Here is an 8,676-nt window from a genome sequence, read left to right on the forward strand (position 1 = left end):
CCTGTGCACATAGGACTTTACATAATTTCTTATAATAATGCCATTTTGAAAATCAAAATAATATTACAGATATTCTGTAGTCTCCCTTTTCCTCTTTCATGGCAATTAATACCAATTTCAACAACACCATGAAAGATGACAGCAAGTATAGATATTAATTATATATGAAAATATATTAATATAATTTAAAATTCTCTCTTAGTCAGGCATAATGGCCCATGCTTTTAATCCCAGCACTTGGGAGACAGAGGCAGGTGGATTTCTGTGAGTTCCAGGACAGCCAGAGCTGTCTTGAAATCAAAACAAAATCAAAAAAGTCCCCCCCCCCTCTTTTTTCTTTTTTTCTTTTTTTTCTTTTTTTTCTTTTTTTTTTTTTTGGTTTTTCAAGACAGTTTCTCTGCGTAACTTTGGCTGTCTTAGACTTGCTTTGTAGACCAGAACTCACAGCGATCTGCCTGCCTCTGCCTCCTGAGTGCTGAGATTAAAGGTGTGCGCCACCACGCCTGACAGAAGTTCTCTCTTGATAACACCTGCCTGGCTTTTACTAGTATTATAGTAAAATGTGTATTTTGGTATCAATGCAATATAAGTGTTAAAAATAAAAAAAAAGCATGCCCATGCCCTCCCAAGCCACTTAACTAGCTGTGATAACTCTGTAATTCTCAACACTCTCAGTTGTAAGATGGGGAAAAAATAAAGTGTGTGAGAATTGTTTAAGGATCTTGTAAACTAGCACTGTCTTGTTTTAACCAACCAATAATGGTTGCACATAAGTGTTAACTATTTTATTACGATTAATGCTGGCATTAGCATTCACATATATATCTTTGAGAACTTCACTTGTATATTTGCTTGAGGCAGTGGCTCACTATGTAGCCCTGGCTGGCCTCCCAAGTGCTGGGATTAAAGTGCTGAGCCACCATGCCCATCTTTAACATTTTTAATTTTTAAATTTATTTATTTTATTGTATGTGTCTGAGTGTTCTTTCTGTGCCTGTGGAGGGCAAAAAATGCCATTAGATCCAGTGGGACTAGAGTTACAGATCTTTATGAGCTGCTATGTGGGGATGCTGGAAACCAAACCTGGGTCTTCACAAGAGCAGTAAGTGCTCTTACTGGCTGGGCCATCTCTCCAGCCCTTCTATTTACTTCTTTGGATACAGTTCCTGCAGTAGTAATACTGTATCAAAGACTAAATATCTATTAAACTTTTATACTTCTTACCCAACTGCCCTCCAGAAATGTACCAGCTGATCAAGGGTGAACTGAGGAGTGGAAGGAAAACTAGTTAGCTCTGTACAGTGGCTGAATTTTTTTTTTTTTTTTTTTTTTGGTTTTTCGAGACAGGGTTTCTCTGTGTAGCCTTGGCCATCCTGGACTCACTTTGTAGACCAGGCTGGCCTTGAACTCACAGCGATCCGCCTGCCTCTGCCTCCCGAGTGCTGGGATTAAAGGCGTGCGCCACCACGCCCGGCTGTGGCTGAATTTTTTAATGACCCGTTCATGTGTTGTTACTTGTGTGTATGTATAAATGTGGGTGTACTTTTAGGTAGCTCTCAATTTACTCTCCTATTAATATATCTTGCACCCTAATATATCTCGAACCGCACCCTTTATTTCCAATTGGCCACTGTCATTTAAATTTCTGAAGTTTGGAAGGAGTGAAGTCCTGAGTGAAGATGTATTGTTGCCATACATGAGCAGGAGCCAAAGGCCTCAGCCCCGCGGGAGTGGCAAACTCCTCTCTGGTAATCCTCCGAGGGATAGCAAAGCCTTGCTCTGCAGCGCACAATGTTGATGGTATGTGCAGAAAATTCTACTGTAGCTTTCTCCTTTCACATGTTCACAGCCTGAGTATTGCTCTCCCTCAGAGCCTGCTCATTCTGAGATTAGCTAAACCTGCCCCTTGTTCAGCTGTGTGGTGAAAGCCCCGCCTCCTTGCCTGTCTGTGTGCAATAACCCTCTCATTGTACCGCTGTACGCGATAACCCCGTTTCTCTGTTCAACTGTACGGAAGGAGCATGCTATCTTCTGGGATGCTGCAGGGTCTCCATTCAAGAGCTCAACCCACCCAATCCCAGGTTTTCTGTGCTTGGCATTTCTTCATTCCCTTCCTGCCCTAGTTAGGGCAGTCCCTGGAGCTGTGCACATGCAACAGCACAAATTAGCTCATTAATTGTGCTTTTAAAAACTTTTCATTAAGCCTGATCATATATATTTTAGGTAAATATTTATGCTGTGTATATGAAGAAACTTGGGGCTGGCGAGTGGCTACGTGGTTAAAGAGCTTGGCACACAAGCGTAAAGACCGAAGTTCATTTCCCCAGCGCCCTCATAAGTGCCATGTGGGTGTGGTGGCCCACCTGTCATCACAGGGTTCAAGGGGCAGAGACAGGAGAGCCCTGGGGCAAGCTGGCTAGCTAGACCAACCAAAATCAATTATGTTATATAGGGTGGGTGTCAATTGAAGAAACCAGTCAATATCAATCTATGGCTTCCACATGCCCATGAACCCACACACAAATGTGTGCTCATATACATGAAAACATGCAAACACACATGCATGCACACCATATAGACAGACACACATGCAAATCAAAAATAAACTTTTAAATGTTTTTACTATGAGTGGATGATTTCATACATGCAAAATTAAAAGAAAATGATGATTGTTTCCATGAATAAATGTCAAAGATGGCCATCCCATATTAATTTAAAGCATGAAATGACACTATCATGTTGTAACCATTTAAAGATGTATATTTAAGGACAGTTTATACAATGCTATTTTATAATAGATTGGGGTAAAGAAAATTAGAGATTAAAAACAACAAAATCTGGGTGTGGGGGCACACTCCTTTAATTCTAACACTCAGAAGGCTGAGAAAAGGGGAGTTGCTTTGCATTTGAGGCCAGCCTGGGCTAATAGTGAGTAGCAGCAGACCTTGTCTCCAAAACACACATAAGGGCTGGTGAGATGGTTCAGAAGGTAACCGTGCCTACTCCCAAGCCTAGGGACCTGAGGTTATCCCCGGGATCTGCAGGGAGGGAGAAGAGAACTAATGAAACAGAACTGGTGAAATAATGTGAAGTTTACATAGGATTTTTGTGGCTAAAAAGTGTAAATTGAAGCTGAGATTGAATATCAAGAAAATGACAGACGGAAGAGAGACGGTGTGCATTTTCCCCTGGAGCTGCTGTGCCAGGGCCCATGGACGAGCTGTGAGAAGGAACGTCTGGAGTCTGGGCTTTCCCCAGCTGCTCCCATACACTCCATCACAGTGGCCCTGCGCCTTGCGAGGCTGTGCCCTCCTCTCAGATATCCCTGGCAAGCTCCCAAAGTTCTGCCCAAGTGGGGCAAAGGGAAAAGGCCGGCTGCCCATGGGGCCAGCTCAGGCGTTAGCAGCTCCTTCTCCCACAGCATTCTCAACCAGGATACAGAAACCAACTGAAAAAGCAGATGGCTCCGGGGAGCCCTTGTGCGAAGGGCACCTTGGAAAGCCTGAGAGATGTGGCCGCGTTCCCATCACCGCCCCTGAAGTGCAATCCAACTTCATATAAGGAAGTTTACTCTTTCTTCTTAGGAGTTCCTGCCAGCTTCCTGTTAGGACAACTTAGGATTGGCTTTTGCTCAGTCCTTCCCTTGACTCTGTTATATTCCAACTGGACCAGCCTCGTGTCTTTGTAATTGTCAATCACAATTCCAATCCGAGAAACAGGGAGCAACACAGAAGACCGAAGGACACTCTACTGACTAGTCATTCTTAATAACGACCGTTCAACCACATTTATATGAATGCCTTTTTTTTTTTCTTCACTCACTGTATGCCTAATAAACCTCTCCCCTAAACGCTCAAATACCAGGCACAAGTAACGGCAGCTGCAGACATAAGACATAAAATAGGAACATGGTAATCACCTACGTGAAGAAATGGTGTGAGACCCTAACAAAATAGAAGCTTCAGTTGGTCCCAGATATTGGATATGGAGTAGTTTGAAGGTATAAACCGTTTCCGTGTCTGGAATTCACTTGGAAAGCGAATGCGGCAATATAGTAACAATAGTTAATATTTTAAGACTTTCATAACAAACATTTCATAGTAGTAGCTGCAGTAGTAGTAGTAATAGTAGTAGTAGTAATAATAATAATAATAATATTCTAGCGAGGCAAGTGGAAGGGATGGCGTTACTTACTGAGAAGTCCTCAGGAGGTCTCTGCCCGTTAGTGTAGCTGCCCAGTCTTCACCAGTCTTGGACAGACAGAGCCAGGGTCAGGAAGTAATTTTGGTTTCCTTTCTTCCTCCCCACGTCAGGCAGGTGCTGTGACTGTGTGAGGGGAGCCTCCTGCCCCTTTTCAAGGCAAGTCACAATCTGACAGACCCAACCCTGCCCAGTGGGCTGCTTAGCACAGCCAACCAGCATGGGGGGCTCATGAATATGCAAATTGCAGCCCCCGAGCTGGTTGGCTGACCCCTGTCATTTCCCACCCCCATGGCAAATCTGGGTTCTTTGAAAGCCTGCTCTAAGGGTTTCTTGAAATGCCATCCGCTCCATTCTTGCTAAGAATTTACAGAGCAATCTTTGAAGACTTGAAGCATGGACTGCTTAGCTTCCCGCACTGCTCTTACATTGGCTCCGGGCCTCTGCCCCCAACTTCTGTGGTGAGAGACCTCCAACGGGATCATCTTTATTCGGACCCCTCCAGCAGCCTCAGGAGTCTGAATTCTCCCTAGCATCAAAATCTCGCACCTCAGATCTCAGGAAGAACCGGCTGTAAGGCCTTCCCTGTGCAGTAGAAGTTGAAACAGGAGAGGCTGGTAGGCCCATCTCTGATGGAGTTGAGCCTATACCCAAGACATCACCAAGAATTTCCCATTTTTATTTCCCCACTTCAACCTGGGAAGCGAAATGAATGTTGTAAAATGCAGCAATGAAAATCAGTGCACCAGGCTGTCAAGACAGCTCCACAGTTAAGAGCATTTGCTGTTCTTCCAGAAGTCCCGGTTCCATCCTTAAATAAGCCTTTAAATCTTAAAAAAGAGATAAAAACAGTGCATTATCACTCATCACGATGAATTAATCTCAAAATATAATGCAGTGTGGAAAACATCAGCCACAGAGTGGCACGAGGACCGTGAGTCCATTTCTATTAAGTTCAAAAATAGTCTGCCCAAGAGAGAGTGGATTTTCACTATAGATATAGCTACTCATTATTTTAAATTATAACTGCATATATCAGTAGATAAAATCTGGCTGCAATTGGTAATACACAGTGACCCTATATAGGTTTTAGTCCATATTTTTTCATTTATTTTATTTTATTAATTTATTCATATTACATCTCAATGGTTATCCCATCCCTTGTATCCTCCCATTCCTCCCTCCCTTCCATTTTCCCCTTAGTCCATATTTTAAAGGAGCCCCGAGATGGGAGATCAGACTATATGGTCCGATCCAGTAATATTCTGGCAGTAATATTCATAAAACTATGTATATTTATGTAAAGGTGTGAAAGCATGGTACAGACCACATACACAAATACTAGAGGATTTAAGGTGAAGAGAAAGAACACTGTGTGTGTTATTCCAAGGTGAACTGATCACTGAGTGGTGTTTTCCATTCATGGAACTACTTAATCCTTCCTAAAACCACAAAATTTTTGTGTAATTTGAAAGTATGCATATTTTTTTTACACCTGTAGTCCTAGCACTCCGGGAGGTAAAGGAAGGTGGATTTCTGTGAGTTTGAGGCCAGTCTGGTCTACAAAAGTGAGTGCAGGATAGTCAAGGCTGCACAGAGAAACCCTGTCTTGAAAAACAAAACAAAGAATTGCCAGGTGGTGGTGGCATATGACTTTAATCCCAGTACTTGGGAGTCAGAGGTAGGTGGATCTCTGAGTTTGAGGCCAGCCTGGTCTACAGCGTGAGTTCTTGGACAGCTGAGGCTACAAAGAGAAATCCTGTCTCAAAAAACCAAACCAAACCACCCCCCCAAAAAGAAAAAAAAATTTCTGTATTCATATGCATATTGAACCTCTGATGAAAACTTGAGCTCAGGGCCCTGAACCTTGCTGTCCCTTACTTTCATGAGCTCATGTCCCTATAGGCCAGTAGTTCTCACCTTGTAGCTCTCCACCCTTTGGGGCTCAAACAACCCTCTCACAGGAGTCATCCAAGGTCATCAGAAAACACAGATATTTACATTACAATTTTTTTAAAATTACAATTCTTAACAGTAGCAAAAGTACAGTTATGAGGAATCAAAGAAAATAATTTTATTGGTTTTTAAAAAAATATTTATTTATTTAATGTATAGGACTGTTTTATACCTGGAGGCCAGAAGAGGGCACCAAATCTCATCATAGATGGTTGTGAGCCACCGTGTGGTTGCTGGGAATTGAACTCAGGTCCTCTGGAAGAGCAGGTGGTGCTCTTAACCTCTGAGCCATCTCTCCAGCCCAGTTTTATTGTTAAGGGTCAGCACAACATGAGGAACTGTATTAAAGGGTCGCAGCGTTAGGAAGGGTGAGGACCAGTGTTATAGGCACTACTGTGCCCAGAGAGGCTCCAAACCACAAGCTTATAAAATCATACCTTGCAGACCATGGAAGCTCATGGGTAAATCTCAAGGAAATCAATTTTAACCTCTATTCCCTGAGAAGGGCTTTGCACGCTGTCAAGTATAAATATATTCATATTTATTTAAAAAGCATTTTTGGCAGTACTAGGGATTAAAGCTAAGGTATTAGGCATGCTAGGCTTTGGTAAATGGTCTACCACTGAGCTATATTCCCAGTCTACTCTCCTTTTTGAGAAAAGATCCTGCTACACTGCCCAGGCTGGACTTGAATTCATAACTCTCCTGCTTTGACCTTCTTAATTCTTGGATTATAAGCATGTGTGAACATGCCCAGCCTAAGACTATAAAATCAAAGATGAATTTGGGTGATCACTAAGATTCCAGGAGATATGCTTGCAGTATACTTAAATTGAGCCTCTAAACCTTTGAGAAGAACCTCAAAAATTAATAATAAAAATCATGAAAAAAATCACGTAACTCTGAATGGGGAGGATGGGGTGTAGCCTGGTGACAGAGCATCAATTTAGCACAAAGGCACAAAACCCAAAAAGGGGTTAAACAGCTATCTAAGAAATGCTAGCAGGGGGGATGGAGAGATGGCTCGGCGGTTAGGAACACTGGCTGCTCTAGCAGAGGTCCTGGCTCTCAACCATCTATGATGGGATCTGATGCACAAAGAGAAAGCATTCATATACATAGATAAATAAATCTGAAGAAGAAGAAGAAGAATTAGAGAAAGAAGAAGAAGAAAAGAAGAGGAGGAGGAGGAGAGAAGGGGAAGAAGAAGAAAAGAAGAAGAAGAAGAAGAAGAGTGCTAGGAGCAACCTCAGCAGCTAGAGGTTGTTGTTCTTGTATTCCTCAGCACCATCGTGAGCATGGAAGTATTTAGTCATTTCTCAATTACTTAGTGGCTGGCTACTCACTGTGCTTTGAGCAGAGAGTTCAGAAAACAAGAGCGGTCTCTTTGTTTCCCCTTGTTTAGTCAGTAGAGGTGACGGGTTTGTTGTTGTTGGTGGTGGTTTTGGTTTTTTGAGACAGGGTTTCTCTGTGCAGACCTGGCTGTCCTGGACTCACTTTGTAGACCAGGTTGGCCTCGAACTCACAGAGATCCTCCTGCTTCTGCCTCCTGAGTGCTTTCCTAAGGGAATGCGCAGATGTCCATGGAACCAGAAAATTCAGTTCCCTAGAGTTGGAGAGAAAGGTGGTTGTGAGCTACCTAATCTGGGTGCCAGGAACAGAACTCTGGACCTCTGGAAGAGCAACGGCTGATCTTAACCACTGAGCCATCTCCTTGGCAACACGTCAGACCCTTCTAAACAAGTCAATACAGTAGAATGCACCACAGTGATACAGACACACCACTTTGGAAATATGAAATACCTGCTCACTCTGCCCAAGGGGAATAGGAAAGGATTTAGGAAGAATTAAAGTCCCTAGATAAAAGGAAGCAACAGCGCACACAAAGATATGGAGTGACATGCACTCGGGGTGATGGCCAGCAGTGGATTATGGCTAATGCTCAGCATCTATGAAAATGAGGGCAAAGATCAGAATGCAGAAGCCGGATCATCAGGTGCTTGGACTAGTTGAGGAGTTTGGGCTTTATAGGTAAGAAGAAACAACTGGAAGACTTTCCATAGGGAAATGGAAGGACTAACTTTGCACTTTAGAAGGATCTTTGACAGAGGTGCGAAGACGGGCTGGAGAAAGTGAAAAGTGGAGAGTTAAGCCTGTTTAGGAAGCTTTGGGAGCAACCAAATGAAAGACAGAGTAGCAGATGGGAAAACGGAGGATTTCTCTATTTCTAGTTAGGGATACTGTCCAATGCTCCAGGGTTCCAGTGGCATTGTTTCCAGGGTTTGGTGAGTGAAGGCTATGGGAAGAAGGTTTTGAGAATTAGGCAAGATTAACTCAAGTAAAAGAAAGCAACACCAATGGGCACGAAGTGGTCTGTCCCTTTGCTCATACGTAATTCATTATTTATTCAACTGAAGCTCAAAGAATAGCTCTTCTGTTAGGAAATCAGGCTTAAAGGCCTAGGGGTTTAAGAGCAAGCAAATAAAGGGTGGGGGACGGGGGCGCCATGTGCTTTCAGTG

This window comes from Acomys russatus, chromosome 1 (genome assembly GCF_903995435.1).
Source record: "Acomys russatus chromosome 1, mAcoRus1.1, whole genome shotgun sequence".
NCBI lineage: Eukaryota > Metazoa > Chordata > Mammalia > Rodentia > Muridae > Acomys > Acomys russatus.